The sequence below is a fragment of the Theropithecus gelada genome, chromosome 3, assembly GCF_003255815.1.
Source record: "Theropithecus gelada isolate Dixy chromosome 3, Tgel_1.0, whole genome shotgun sequence".
NCBI lineage: Eukaryota > Metazoa > Chordata > Mammalia > Primates > Cercopithecidae > Theropithecus > Theropithecus gelada.
The window spans coordinates 75,763,443-75,778,719 of record NC_037670.1 but is presented as its reverse complement, the minus strand read 5'-3'; the positions used below and the strand labels follow the sequence as shown (position 1 = coordinate 75,778,719).

At 41.1% G+C, this 15,277-nt stretch overlaps 1 protein-coding gene and 1 non-coding gene across 5 annotated transcripts in view; both read right to left on the bottom strand.

The window, feature by feature from the left end:
* Positions 1 to 15,277, bottom strand: part of ELMO1 (engulfment and cell motility 1) — a 584,323-nt gene that overhangs the window by 307,102 nt on the left and 261,944 nt on the right. The gene's annotated exons all lie outside the window — the stretch shown is intronic.
* LOC112621974 lies at positions 3,726 to 3,827 on the bottom strand. The gene has a single exon (XR_003118892.1). It is a non-coding gene; the product is annotated as a small nucleolar RNA U13 (small nucleolar RNA).

Here is a 15,277-nt window from a genome sequence, read left to right as displayed (position 1 = left end):
AGACTCTGTCTCGGAAAAAAAAAGAAAAATTCAAGGGAATAACATACATCAGCCTCATGAAAGGAGAAAGAGGAAGAGACGATGTGAAGGGGGCTGTACAACAACTATATCTGTAATGTGCCATTTTATTAATAGTCATAACATAAAGTCACGTTTGAAGAAAATACAGCAGAAAGTTAGTATCTGTATAATCTGAGCGGTAGGTACATATATGAATACCATTTAATTCTGTTTTTCCCTTATGGTCAAAATATTTCATAATGAAAATTTTAATTTAGAAAATCTACATTTTATTAATTAAAAGCACAATGAAACTAGTATCTGACTATCACAAACTCAAGTAGGTTTGATAGTTTCAGGACTTTGTGCTTTAAATATTATGGAATAATACAATGTAAAATCAAAAGTGGTTGTTTGCCAAAAATGCAAATGCGTGCTTGCATTTGATAATACTTTTGCAGTGATTATGCTATCTTCTCCCTCTGCTGTATGCTGGTATGTAAAAGAGAGCTGAAATATATTTTCAACAATGAAGAAGGAAGTAAAATATTAAAGGTGACCCTTGGAGATCAGTTTTCATATTACATTTTGTGAAATTCAGTAGATGCCTCTGCTTCTCTTAGATAAGAAATGTTAATGGAACATTTCAATCCTCCACAAATGAATCTTTCCTGAACAGACCTGGAGCATATATGCACAGTCTTTGTAAAACCATTCTGAACATATTTTTATGAAATCCTCCCCTGTCTACAAAATAGCATGATTTTCCTTCCTATTCCCCCTTTTTCCTCCTATTTCCCCACTGGCACCTGATGCGAAGAAGCTTTTGCTGGCTTCACACACTGTCAGAACAGCAGAGGAGCAGGGCAGTTTAAAGCTGCCATAGGTACTGCTTCTCTCAGTGGTCCCGTATGTTGGAGGTTGGAAGGACCAAGTCAAACAACAGTTCAACGGAATCATGAGTAGCCCTCAAATGTCCCCAGAAGAGCCCACCCTTGAGAGAACAGGTGCCTGGGAATCCTGTGTCCACCAGTCACATGACTTTTGCCTGTCCAGATGTCCCACCCCAAACTGGCTTTCTGCAGGAGCAAAAGAGCCTGGTCCTTCGGGCCTGATGGTCTTCATCAGGTAAGAGGCTGGCTACTTGCAACAGGTGAGAGGAGCAGACATGGGGGCAGCACAACGTCATGACTGGCAGCACAGAGGTGGAGAGAGACCAACCTGGGTTCCAACGCAATCTTCAGTATCAGTTGGTACTCTTAGAAAGTTCACCTCTCTAAAGCCACTTCTTCCCCTGTAACACTGCAGAGGTACTACTCTCTCACTGGCCTGGTGTGAGGGTTAAACGACATGATGCCCAGAAAATGCTCTGAACAGAACCCAGAACCAGGTGGGCCCTGGCGAGGTGGCAGCTGTCAACTATGAGCTTCCAGTCTGGAGTGGCATCAGCATTCTCCACTACATTCTTCTAAAGCTCCCTCTTGAAGAAATCCTGGTTCTTACGCCGTGCCTGGTTCCCTTCAAGACATCAACTGACCTTGAGCTCTTACTAGACTTCAGATGTCATTCATGTGAAGTTTGGCTTTCTCACTGGCTCCAGGATTCTGATTCCCGACACCATTCTGAGCCCACACTTATCTTGAATCCCGTAAACATTGTACTAAAGGAGCCTCCTTCCTGAGACTGTTGAACTGTACATATCTCCATCCCCAGGGTTTTATCAACATAATCAGACAACTAATTAAAGAAGCAAAAGTCCCCCAAAATATTGTGGGGATATTCTACCTTCTCTATCTCAGTGAATTAAGGAATGGACATTTTCAGTCTCCTACCCGTATGGTCACTTGTTCTATTTATGAAGATTTCTCTGACAAAGAATTTAATAGCCTTTCTTGTTTTCCACTCATTTATACTTTTGGCAACATCTTACCTGACTTTTGAGTGCTGACTGACTACATAAGAAAATACAGCACTGTACTGTGAGTATTCTGTCAATTCAAAATTCATGACCCTAAACCACTTCAAGTTTGAAACACTTTAATTACTACCTTAAGAAAATGGCTAAGTACACTAGATAAGGTGATCAGTGCAACATTCAAATACACAGGAAATTTCTCCTCCCTGATATCTGTGTGTTTCATTGATTGGTGTTTACCATAAAGGCTTCCACTAAGACATTATAGAAAGCCTTCAGGTAATCAAATAAATACATATCTCAGTTAAGTGTGATGTCATCTTCTACACCATCTCAAGTGAGGGAGGGTTTGTAAATAGATAGGTCAACAGAATAAAAGGGGAGGAGGGAAGGAAAGCAGGGAGAAAAATGGGATTAATGCAAGAGGGAGGGAGGTAAGAGAAAGTGCAGGGTGGGGGTAAACTGGAACCAAGTAAATTTAATGCCTGATACACTCAATTGATTCTGAAGAGATCATTCTGAAGACCCAACCATGCGTTTCTGAAGCCTCTGAAAACAGAAGAATCTCCTCAAATCCCCTGAAAGACAAGAATAGTAACTCCAGAAACCACCACACACATTGTTGAGAGCTTAGAAAACCCCACACCAGGTGCTGGAGGAGCAAAGATGAACAGCTGCCTCGTGGGGCACCCCTGCATCCGCAGGCTCTTCTGAAATGTTCTGGCTAGATTCCTTGCACAAGCCCAGCTTCGGCCCCTGAAACTTCCATCCACACAAGGAGAATCATGTGCTAATCACAGGGGAGTCCCTTAATGAAATCTAACTCATGCACAGGTTCAGCAATCTAGTTTTAAACCTCATAAACAGGCATTTTCATCTCTGCAGGTCACTATGAACTACTACCAAGAGCACTTGTCAACCTATAAATACATAACATAATGATGAATAGTAACTATTTCACTTGAGAGGTTTAAATCTCAACAAAATGAATTTTTTTTAAAAGTTTAAAACAGGACTCATAAAAATATAGAATAAATATATGTCAAGATTTACTCAACTCAATAATGAAGAAACCATCAAGATAATAAGGCTGATCTAAAGAGGACTGATGGAGAATGTGTTTCTAGCCTTTGAAAATGTTAGCAGAAAATTGCTAGGTTACCTGCAAAGCTGGTTAATGTCCTAAAATGCATAAAACATAGGGTTCTTTCTTTCACTAGACAGCTATTGCCAAAAATCTATACAGTAACACACAACTTCCCAGTGTCTATAGACTCCAATTAAGAGTGAAAAACAAAAGTTAAACATAAGGAAGTTCTCCTGAATAATTAAATAATCCTTGGTCAGGTTTATTTATTTAAAAAATGTTCCAATATGATATTGAAAGGATATGCTCCTCTACTTTTTTGCCTTATTTCCAAGTTTTAAATAGTTTTTCTTAACCCATTGGCTATAATTCTACACATTTCAAAGAAAGGAGAATACAGCTATGATTTGAGCCAGTTTCAGTTACCAATACAGATATCTTTCCATTGCTTTTCCTCTCTTCAATAAGAAGGTCATCCTTAAATCAGATTTCTGAATTTCTCACAGTAAAACAAATATTTGAATTATTAGGGGAAAAAGTTTTTTTAACCTGCCACTTAAATGTTCAAATTGAGTCACTTTAGATGTCTTGAAAAAAAATGTATTGTTAATATTTGTGAGCATTCTAAGGAAGGGGAGAATCATGCTAAGAAATTAAGACATTTCAAAATCTCAAGTTTTTGCTTTTTTTTTTTTTTTTTTTACTTTTTCATTTTTCTTCCCACGTCAGATGGGTCATGTGATGACATCATCACAAGATTTGAGGGAGGCACATGTCACACATGAATGTGAAAACCCAATCATCACGCTTAGGAACCAACAGGAACAGCTTTTACTTTTGACTTAGCATTTTGGTTTATGAGCTCAGTAAAAGTCCACAATTCTCATCTGAAACATTAAAAATTCTAGAAATTGTATTTAATCATTATCTTTCATTAACTCTAAAATGCACATCTTTTTCCTTTTTTTTTTGAGACAGAGTCTCACTCTTGTCGCCCAGGCTGGAGTGCAATGGCACGATCTCGGCTCACTACAACTTCTACCTCCCGGGTTCAAGCAATTCTCCTGTCTCAGCCTCCCGAGTAGCTGGGATTACAAGCGCACGCCATCACGCCCGGCTAATTTTTTTGTATTTTTAGTAAAGACAGGTTTTCACCATGTTGGCCAGGCTGGTCTTGAACTCCTCACGTCAGGTGATCCACTCACCTTGGCCTCCCAAAGTGCTGGGATTACAGGCATGAGACACGGTGCCTGGCCCAGCCCAGATGCACATTTCTTTTCATCTATTACCAACTCTAAATTTGGATACAATTTCACAATGAATGGCATCTTTCAATTGCAGTCAGATGGACAGCAGTTGCAAAGCAACTTTCATGTGTGAATATTTAAAAATTCAGCATTGAATTGAATTAGCAGAATGGGTCTCAGCAACTGTAATGAAAACCCTGAGATATACCAAAGCAGTTACTAACCCTAGGCACCAAATGGTTGTTGGAAGTGCTGGGATCTGTTCCTTTACATTCCCAGCCCAGCAACAGTCAGAATTGTGTTAACATGACAAAACTGCAGTGGTAAACAGCTTAAGAACTCAGCATCAGTGAACTAACTTACCCTTTCTTCCTTTCTTTTCTTCCTTCCTTCCTTTCTCTTTCTTTTCTTTCTTTCCTTTTTTCTTTCTCTTTCTCCTTTTTTTTTTTTTTTTTTTTTTTTTTTGACAGAGTCTCAGTCTGTCACCCAGGCAGGAGTACAGTGGCGCTGTCTCAGCTCATTGCAGTCTGTGCCTCCTGGGTTCAAGTGATTCTTGTGCCTCAGCCTCCCAAGTAGCTGGTATTACAGGCATGTGCCACCTCGCTGGGCTAATTTTTGTATTTTTAGTAGAGATGGGGTTTCACCATGTTGGATAGGCTAGTCTCAAACTCATGGCCTCAAGTGTTCTACCCACCTTGGCTTCTCAAAGTGGTGGGATTACAGGTATGAGCTACCATGCCTGGCTGAACTTTCATTTTAAAAATTTCTTTTTTCCAGAAACTTTGAAGAAAGTGTTAATTCAAAATAAACCAAAATAAAAATTCTTTTAAAACTATTTCACCAATATTCTTTATAGCACAAAGGGCAAATTGTGTAGCAAGTTTAGACACTGAAGAGTTGAGTTGAAAATGATTCAGAAGACATATTTTCTTGTGTAGAAGTGTCAGGAGTAAAAGTTAGCTGATGTATTTTTCTTGTATTTTTTTATATGTTTATAAGAGTGTTCAATGATAAATACCTATATATCATTAAGTCCAGAGGAGTTCTTTCAATAAATATATTTTTAAAATATATTAGATACACTGAATTCTTCCTAAAAGATCATTTAAATAATGGGAGGTGCTGGGAAATAGTTTAACTGGCTAGGTTTCTTTTTCTCAGTTGTACATAAACTGTGTATCCACCAATCAGTGGCATCGTGGGCAATAACATACGGACATACAAATATAGATATAGCAGCAATATTTAAATATCTGATTTCTGGGTAAACTTGCCATTAAGTAAAAATAATCCATTAGTTTATTCTTGCAACCAGGCCTTACTTGCTTTTCTAATACATTTTAGACTGATGGGAAGCAATAAAGAATCTAGCTTAGAGAGCTACTTATCCCCCCATCAACTTCTAAACACAATCAGATCCAATCCAAAGACTAAGATCAACAATATTCACCATGTTGGGTCTTTTGTTTTTGAATTTTGTACTATTATCTGCTCAATATATAAGTAAAGTTAGTAAAAATATTTTTAAAATAAAAACTTGTCATTTGGAGGAACATAGTTTTGACATTTAGAAGATACAAGCTGGACAATAATAGAAGCTAGGCATTATTAGAGCCTCCAATGAGTATACTGTAAGAAAATTTTCAAAGACAGAGCTGAGTTTCCATGACTTAGAGTGAGTACACGCTCTAGGGGAAAAGAAAAAGCAATTCCATATGGAGAGTTTTAATTTTAGATGGCTTCTCTTGTCAGCTTCATTTCTGTTCCTCCCCTTCGTTGAAATTCACTGTTCTCAGAAATTCTGTAAAGGGTTGAGGGTGGAAAGAGAATTGTCCGTGCTTACATTAAAAAAAAAAAAAAGTCATCTCAACCTGAAGTCCTCTTCTGAGGCACTTAAAATAGGTTCAAGAAAAGAAATTTACTCTCAGTATCTAGGAAATGTTCTCTCTGTATTTCTCTGAACATAAGAAAGTCTAAGTGAGACATTTCAAGGCATCCCTCATTTCATTTCCTCCCTGCATTCTTACCCAAAAGGCCAAAACACCAAAGCTAGCTTATTATATTATTCCTATTCTTTCACAGACTTCATCAGCTGAATGCAGAAAAGGTAAGATTTGATGTAAATGGAGGAGCTAAGCTGCTATCAGAAAGTACTAATAGCCTTGATTAGGATATTAAGAGTCTATAGCTAGTGGTCAAAAGGCTTGTCCTAGGCAAGTACACTGCCAACAATACCAGAAATAGAACTCAAGACAACTACTCAGTTACCAAGTAGAGCATTTATATGTTACACTGAGAAGGAAAATTGCCATCTTCGTTACAACACTGAAGCTGAAAAAGAAATTTGTTCCATGTACACATATAAGTACTGCATGCTTGATACAGCAAACAGAGGTTTCCATTGACTATTTTCATTGAGTCCAAATTTCCCTTCACTAGCAGACAGCTCTTACTCATCTCAGCAAGCTGCTCACAGATTGACTTTCTACTGTGCAAAGAGTAGAAGGCAGCAGGGAACTCGGATGCTGAAACAATGAGAAAATTAAGTTGAGATGGATATGTAAGAACCTTCCGTTAGAGTAAACAACGTTCACAAGACTTGACTTTCCTCTTCAACACAATGTGAAATGGCATTTCCTGTATCTTAATTTAACCTGCCTAATAAAATGTTTATAAAAGGATTACATCATCTGCAACCATACAGAATTTAAGGCAAACTCATTTAACTCTAGAGATGCACTCTTTGAAATTGCATTTACAGACTATGTGATATCCAGTATTCTCTGTCCTGGCCAGCATGGACCAGCACCTAGGACTGCAGGCCACCTCTTCTTGTTCATGCTACACCATCTTCTGGTCCCAAGTTACCTTGTGAGGTTTCAAGAAAAAGGACCACTGAGGGAGCACAAGCCACGTCACAGAGATCCCCACTGATGGAAGGAAACAACAGTGGATGGCCAAAAACTCTTTGAATGTTATTTCAAATCTGCCTTGGATTATACATTGGACCTATTATAAGGGAATTTATTTCAAATTAAGTAGTGAAGCTACACTGCAAAAGCACAGATAGCTCTTAGTCCACGCTGCTGTTTCTGAGTGAATAATTAAATAAGTGAGCCTGAAGCAGTTTCAGCACAGTCCAAGTTTTCCCTCTCTCTGACCTTCTCCTCCAGCCCTACAGCAGCATCTTGAGCAGATATAACTCAAAACACAAACCCAACGTGAAATCCTTCTTGATCAAAGCCTGTTAAGCTCAAAACTTATGTAGAGAAGAGAAAAGAAATATTTTATTTTTAAAAGGCCTCTCTTTCCCCTTCAGGCTCCACTGAGAACCACCACCCCAAACCTGAAAGCCCAAAACAGATAGTGCCTGCTCAGTCGGCTTTAGTGAGGTTAGACAAAGATAAACCACATGGTGGTGGCTTCCCCAAGCCTCAGCAATTCCAAGAATTACTAACTGAATCCATGGCCACATCAGTCCATCTTCTGGTGAAGCTAACGTCATCTGGCTTGTGTCCTGAATAATACCTTAGTGATTATCTGAAGATCATTGATACTCAGCCTTGCTCTCTCTTTGTCCTGACTCTGTCCAATTACCTCATCAAATTCCTTAACGTAGTAAATGAAACCATGACTGGGGGGTTTAAATCTTTAGTCTTGTGCCCCTCCCTATTCTACCCAACTTATTTTACACATCTCAAGCAAATGAGAGCATCCATTCTATGCTCAATACCCTCCCCCTTCCTTTTTCCTATAAAGGTGCCCAGCAGTCATCTCACATTTTTGTTAATCACTACACAACACCAAAGCCAAGAAAAGGACTGGATTCACTGCAACTCTCATTCCGGGAGGCAAACCTACTTCACTATGAATCTCTGTTCATTGTGTTTGGGGTTTAGAGAACTCTATTTAGGAGTCTAGTTTAATCACCAAAAATTGAGCCCCCTAAGATTCACCTGATATATTCAAACGTTTTCTGATGATTTCTAAACAGTCGACGCAGGCACTGCGCCTAAAGAGGAAAGGGTCAGTTTGCCCCTGGGCTCCTGGACATGTCAGTGTGAAGCTTCAGAACTCATCAGCCATCTGTATCGAACGGCTATCTGAGGATGCATGTCAGAGCTCTTGTAATACAGCATCCAGCAACTGAGCTTAAATGTCACTCCTGGCTAGATATTCAGGCATGCCCTGTGCCCACTAGGTCCCATGGGTACAACAAACTCCAGGCACCAGTACGTGATGTTATTCATTGAACGGCACTCACTTTATGATCTGTGGCTGGCACACTGTTAATTACACGGCAAGGAGAGGTCAATATCAGGCTAAAATGGAACCCAGCTGTCCCACAGCATAATCATGTCCACCTGAGACACTGAGCTATCACCCTTAAATCACTTGTAAGCACTAGCTTCCATAGCCCCTCTTCTATCAATAAGCCACACCACAAATACAGTCCCTGAATCCTGCAGTTTTTTAGCATAAAGCGACATTTTCTTAGCATACTCCAAATTTAAAGCCTATTTTCCCAATAAAAGAGGAAAGGGGTCAAGAATGGTAAAAAATCAAAGGGGAAGTGGAATCTAAGATGAAGTGGAGGGAGCAGAGAGAAAGGTGATATAGAAAAAAGGAGTGGGAGGGAAAAAAGGAAGGTGGGAAAAGTAAAGAGAAACAGCATTTAAAACACTGCAGAGACAAAGATCAGCAGAATAATAAGGAGACAAAGCGAAGGAGTGAAAGAAAAATAGGTTGGGTAGTGGTGAGATGAGCATATTCATAGTGTTTGTTCCTTCCAAATTTTGAATACAGGCTTCAGAGCAAGCTGTTCACTACTATCAACACCTTGTGCAATGCAAATTAGTCACTACCAAATCTCTTTACATTTGTCTGCAAATTTTCAATGTCCAGTTGGAATGGCATGACAATAGTAACGCATCACAGAAGGCACTGTCAGGTCACAGAGTCAGTCCTCCCTTTAGGACAGCTGAAACCAAACAGCAGTTGATACAGGAGGCCCACCATGGGGTTATACCGTGGGTCACCTTCCAACAGGTTTCTTAACCCTCTGCGGACACCTGGCTTTCACTCTTCCCCATGCCCAACACAAAACTCAACAGGCCGGGCACTGTGGCTCACGCCTGTAATCCCAGCACTTGGGGAGGCCAAGGCAGGCAGACTGCCTGAGCTCAGGAGTTCAAGACCAGCCTGGGAAACATGGTGAAACCTCGTCTCTACTAAACATACCAAAAATTAGCTGGGTGTGATGGTGCACACCTGTTATCCCAGCTACTCGGGAAGCCGAGGCACCAGAATCACTTGAACCCAGGAGGCAGAGGTTGCAGTGAGCCGAGATTGTACCACTGCACTCCAGCCTGGGCGACAGAGTGAGATTCTGTCTGAAAAAAAAAACAAAAACAAAAACAAAAAATGACTCATGATCACTTTAGAATGGACAGTGTCTCTGTTCTCAGTGTAGAAGAACATAGTTACTTTTAGTTCCAAGTTGAACTGCAATACTTGAAAATGATTTTCACAGCAGCATAGGATTCAGATTAGATGTAAGAAAGAACTTTCAAGTGATGTTTAGAATGATATACAGGAGATCGTGGCTGGTTCTACAATAGTCTTTGGATATAACTGAGAATATATTGTCATTTACTAGAGATAATTTCAGTAAAGCCTACAATGGGCTAGACAAATTAATTTCAGAATGGCCTTTAACATCCCAACAATTTCCCAAGCTCCCCAAATGGACTCATCGACTGTTATACTTTCACTATTCAGTTATTTCCTAGAAGAGCTTCCTCAGAATCCTAACAATACTTTCACAAAAAGGACAGCTTCCTTATTGTCCCCTCCTCCCTATGCATTGACAAAGCACTTTCTTATAAATGACAATGTGCTAAAAATAGTCACAAATAAAACAAAAAAAGGGAACATATAGCCTAACCACTATGAAAGTCTCCAAATACTTTGATCTATTGCAGTGAGATAACTGAAAAAGAAAGAGAAAGCTGTAAGAATAAAAATGCACAATATTCCTTGCAAAAATACTAGAACACTGAATGTCCAGTAATTAAAAATATCAAAATATATACAATGCATCAACTCAATGGAATGAACAGCCATAAAAGTAATTGTGGTATAACAATATGAAAAAGTGCTTGTGAGATAACGCTTCAAATAAAACATAGAATGCTCTCTTCCCTCCTATTACAATTATTTTACCATTTACAAAATGACCAAAAACTGGAAGGAAACAGAAAACAAAAATAACAGATGCACTGTAATGGAAACATGGAACTGATTTTCTTTTATTTCTGTATTACTTTTATTCTGATATTGGTTGCAGTAAATGAAAGTTAGAAGATCAAGTAAAGAAGGGAAAAGGAAAACACAGTTACAGCTTTTAGAAGACTATACAATCAATGTCACACAATACTGGCATAGACCAATATGGAAGACACAGCTCAATGAGAAAATACGGGTATGGTGTAGCCATTAAAAATGCTTAGGAAGGTCTGTAGATGTATCTTCCAGTGGGAAAAGTGACCCATGCAGAAATGGACATTGTATGCTACAAACTAGATAAAAGGTGGGAGGAAGAGTTTCCAGTGGAACTGAAATTAAGAGCTTCAAGGAATTAAAGAAGACCACTTTTCCAAATAGATACTCAGAGTGAGAACGCTAAACACAGTATGTTCTAGCAGAAGATTGTCAAGATAAAGCAAATCTGAGATTTTACTTTCTCTGCCCTATCAAGAAAAGTTTCTGCACATAGTGGCTTATAAAACTCATGATACTGACAGGTGACAAAGTGCTAGCAGCCCTCACTCTCAGCACCTTCTCAAGCCTCGGCGTCCACTCTGGCCACACTTGAGGAGCCCTTCAGCCTGCCGCTGCACTATAGGAGCCCCTCTCTGGGCGGGCTGAGGCCAGAGTCGGCTCCCTCTGCTTGCAGGGAGGTGTGGAGGGAAAGGCGTGGGGGAGAACTGGGGCTGCTGCACAGTGCTCCAGGGTCAGCGGGAGTTCTCAGTGGGCACAGCCTCGCTGGGCCTGCACTCCAAGTGGCTGGCCAGCGCCACTGGCCCCAGACCTGAGAGGCTTAGCACCTGGGCCAGCGGCTGTGGAGGGTGCGCCCGGTCCCTCAGCAGTGCTGGCCCGCGGCCCTGTGCTCGAATTCTAGTCGGGCCTCAGCCACCTCCCTGCAGGGCAGGGCTCAGGACCTGCAGCCCCCAATGCCCAAGCCACCCCACCCCCACTCCCCACATGGGCTCCCACATGGCCCAAGCCTCCCAGACAGGCGCGCCCCCTGCTCCGTGGTGCCTGGTCCCGTCCACTGCCCAAGGGCTGAGGAGTGCGGCCTCAGGGTGCAGGACTGGTGGGCACCTCTGTCTGCGGCCCCAGCGTGTGAGCCACTTGGCAAAGCCAACTGGGCTCCTGAGTCGCGTGGGGACTTGGAGAACTTTTATGTCTAGCTATAGGATTGTAAATGCGCCAGTCAGCACCCTGTCAAAACAAACCAATCAGCTATCTGTAAAATGGACTAATCAGCAGGATGTGGGTGGGGCCAGATTAGGGAATAAAAGCGGACTACCTGAGCCAGTAGCCGCAACCCGCTCGGGGTCACTGCTGCTCACTCTTTGGGTCTATGCCACCTTTATGAGCTGTAACACTGCAAACGTCTGCAGCTTCACTCCTGAAGTCAGCGAGACCACAAACCCACCAGAAGGAAGGAACTCCAGACACATCTGAACATCTGAAGGAACAAACTCCGGACACACCATCTTTAAGAGCTATAACACTCACCATGAGGGTCTGCGGCTTCATTCTTAAGTCACCGAGACAAAGAACCCACCAATTCCAGACACAATACTCTGTGGCAATGGTTGCCAAACACATTCACACACAAAACAAAAAATGCAATTAAAAACATCATGAGCACAAGAAAGTACAAAGAAGTGGCATGGGAATAGTGCTTCTTTCAATAGTTCTCAAACTTCAGAGCTAATTAAATTTATTTGTTTTCCCCAATTGGAAGCATAGTAATTAGGGATATTCAAGTTACAGCACAATAATTTAAAATGTATTTTGAGAATTTGAATTAAATCTTAGGAAATAAGCAAAAGTGACCTTCCTTCTAAAGACTGACTTTGTTTTTAAAACTATTTGTATTTGTTTTACTCTGTTATGTGTCACATTTCATTCCTGTCACTCTGTGTTCAAGAGAACACTACTTAAAGATTTCTAATTTAGTGTGTACCTAATGAGAGAAAGCTAGAGAATGATTGCTCCAGCTGTTGGGTGGTCATGGATTGATTAAGGTTTGTGGATTACTCTGGCCCTTCTTTTCCTTGACTCACTGTTTACTATGTGGTATATACTGGGACCTAGAGAGATCATAAGTGAAAGGAAATTGGATAAAATCTGTATCTATATTTTTCTTTGTATTTGAAGGGGAAGCTTACATTATAGATTGAAATCAGCTTTCTAAAATATCCACAGATCCATCAAACCGAATAAATGCCCTTCCCCAAAACTCAAGACAGCCAATGCATGATTCAGGAGGGAGTTAGGCACTGGGAAACTTCCTGTGATGGTTAATTTTACATGTCAGCTTGCCTGGGCCAAGGAACACCCAGATAGCTGGTGAAGCATTATCTCGGTGTGTCTGTGACTGTCTCTGTGAGAGATTAGTAGTATATTAGTCCATTTTCATGCTGCTGATAAAGACATACCCGAGACTGGGTAACTTACAGAGAAAAAGAGGTTTAATGGACTCTCAGTTCCACATGGCTGGGGAGGCCTCACAATCATGGAGGAAGGTGAAAGGCACATCTTACATGGCAATAGGCAAGGAGAGAATGAGGACCAAGCAAAAGGGGAAACATCTTACAAAACCATCAGATCTCGTACGACTTATTCACTATCACGAGAACAGCATGGGGGAAACTGCCCCCGTGATTCAATTATCTTTCATTGGGTTGTTCCCATAACACATGGGGATTATGGGAGCTACAATTCGCGAGGAGATTTGGGTGAGGACACAGCCAAACTGTATCAATTAGCATTTGAATTGGTGAACTGAATCATGCAGATGGTTCCCCAGTGTGGAAAGGCACCATCCTGTCCACTGAGGGCTCAAATAAGGTGTAGGAAGATGGAATTCACTCTCTACCTGACTGCCTGAGCTGGAACACCAATCTTCTGCCTTTGGTCCTCCTGGTTCTCAGGCCTTCAGACCAGCCTGGAATCCATACTAGCAGCTCTCTGATCTCCAGCTCTCCACTGGCTTTCCTCTGTGTGTGTGTGTGTCTGTGTGTGTCTCTGGGTGTGTATATATCTTACTGGTTCTGTTTCTCTGAAGAACCTTGACGAATACACTCACTCAATCACTTTTCCTCTTGCATTATTTCTTCCAGTGTATAACATTTTACAAAGTGATACACCCATGCTTTTCAAGTGGAGTTGAAGAAAGTACTTAGAGTAGAGAAAGCAATGTTCTGAGTTGATATTCTTTGATGGGGATATCCCATACTATACAGATAACTTAAGCAGGTTCTAAGGATTTTGCATGAAAAAACAAGTAACTGATCCACATCATTCCACTTTAAAAAGCAGTACAGGCCAGGTGTGGTGCTCACATCTATAATCCCAGCACGTTGGGAGGTAGGATAATTGCTTGAGCCTAGGAGTTCGAGAACAGCCTGGGAAAAACACGGAAAAACCCCCATCTCTGGCTGGGTGCGGTGGCTCACACCTGTGATCTCAGCACTCTGCGAGGCCAAGGTGGGCGGATCACATGAGGTGAGTTCAAGACCAGCCTGGCTATGGTGAAACCCTGTCTCTACTAAAAATACAAAAAATTAGCCGGGCGTGGTGGTGCACGCCTGTAATCTCAGCTACTCGAGAGGCAGAGGCAGGAGAATCACTTAAACCCAGGAGGCGGAGGTTGCAGTGACCCAAGATCACGCCATTGCACTTCAGCCTGGGCAAGAAGAGTGAAACTCTCTGTCTCAAAACAAAAACGAAAAAACAAACAAAAAATCCAAAACTCCACCTCTTCAAAAAAAGAAAAAATAAAGAAAAAATTAGCCAGGCATGGTGGCACCTGTAGTCCCAGCTACTCAGGAGGCTGAGGTGGGAGGATCGCTTGAGCCCAGGAGGCAGAGCTTGCAGTGAGCTGAGATCACACCACTGCACTCCAGCCTGGGCAACAGAGCCAGACACTGTCTCAAAAATTTTTTTTAATTAAAAAAAAAAAAAAACACAGTATTAGCACCACAGAAAGATATTTGAAACTACACAATACAAGAGAATAAAAATTGTAAAAGTCAGGAGAGATGTACCTCCTCATACAATGTGGCAAAGGCACTTTGCCTCTGTAAGCTTCTCTCCAAAAACCTATAACCCCATTCTAACCATGAGAAATATCAGACAAACCCAAATTGAAGAATAGTCTATAAAACACATGACCAGACTTCCTAGGAAATATCAAGGCCATTAAAAACAAGGAAAGACTGAGAAGCTGTCGCAGGTTGAACGAAGCTATGACAACTAAATGCTATCTGGGATCTGAGGTAAGAAAAAGGACATCAGGGAAAAACCTGGTGAAATCCTGAAACACTCTGCTGTTTGGTTAACAGGATCATACACTGTTAATATTTGGTTTTGATAAATGTACTTTGTGTAAGACATAATGTGTATGATATTAGCATTGCTGGAAGCTAGGTAAAGGGAACAGGGTAACACTCTGTACTATGGTTCCAATGGTTCAGTCAACCCCAAATTATTTCCAAATAGATAGCTTAAGAAAAAAATGCAATAGATATTTTTTTCTTACAGGGAACAGACTGGCAAGAGGAATTTTGTTCACGTGGCTTAAAAGTAATCCAAATTTCATCTGAATGTTTGCAGACAGCCTTTTTTTTTTTTTTTTTTCCCCCTGTCTCCCAGGCTGGAGTGCAGTGGCACAATCTTGGCTCACTGCAACCTCCGCCTCAAGGGTTCGAGTGATTCTCCTGCCTCAGC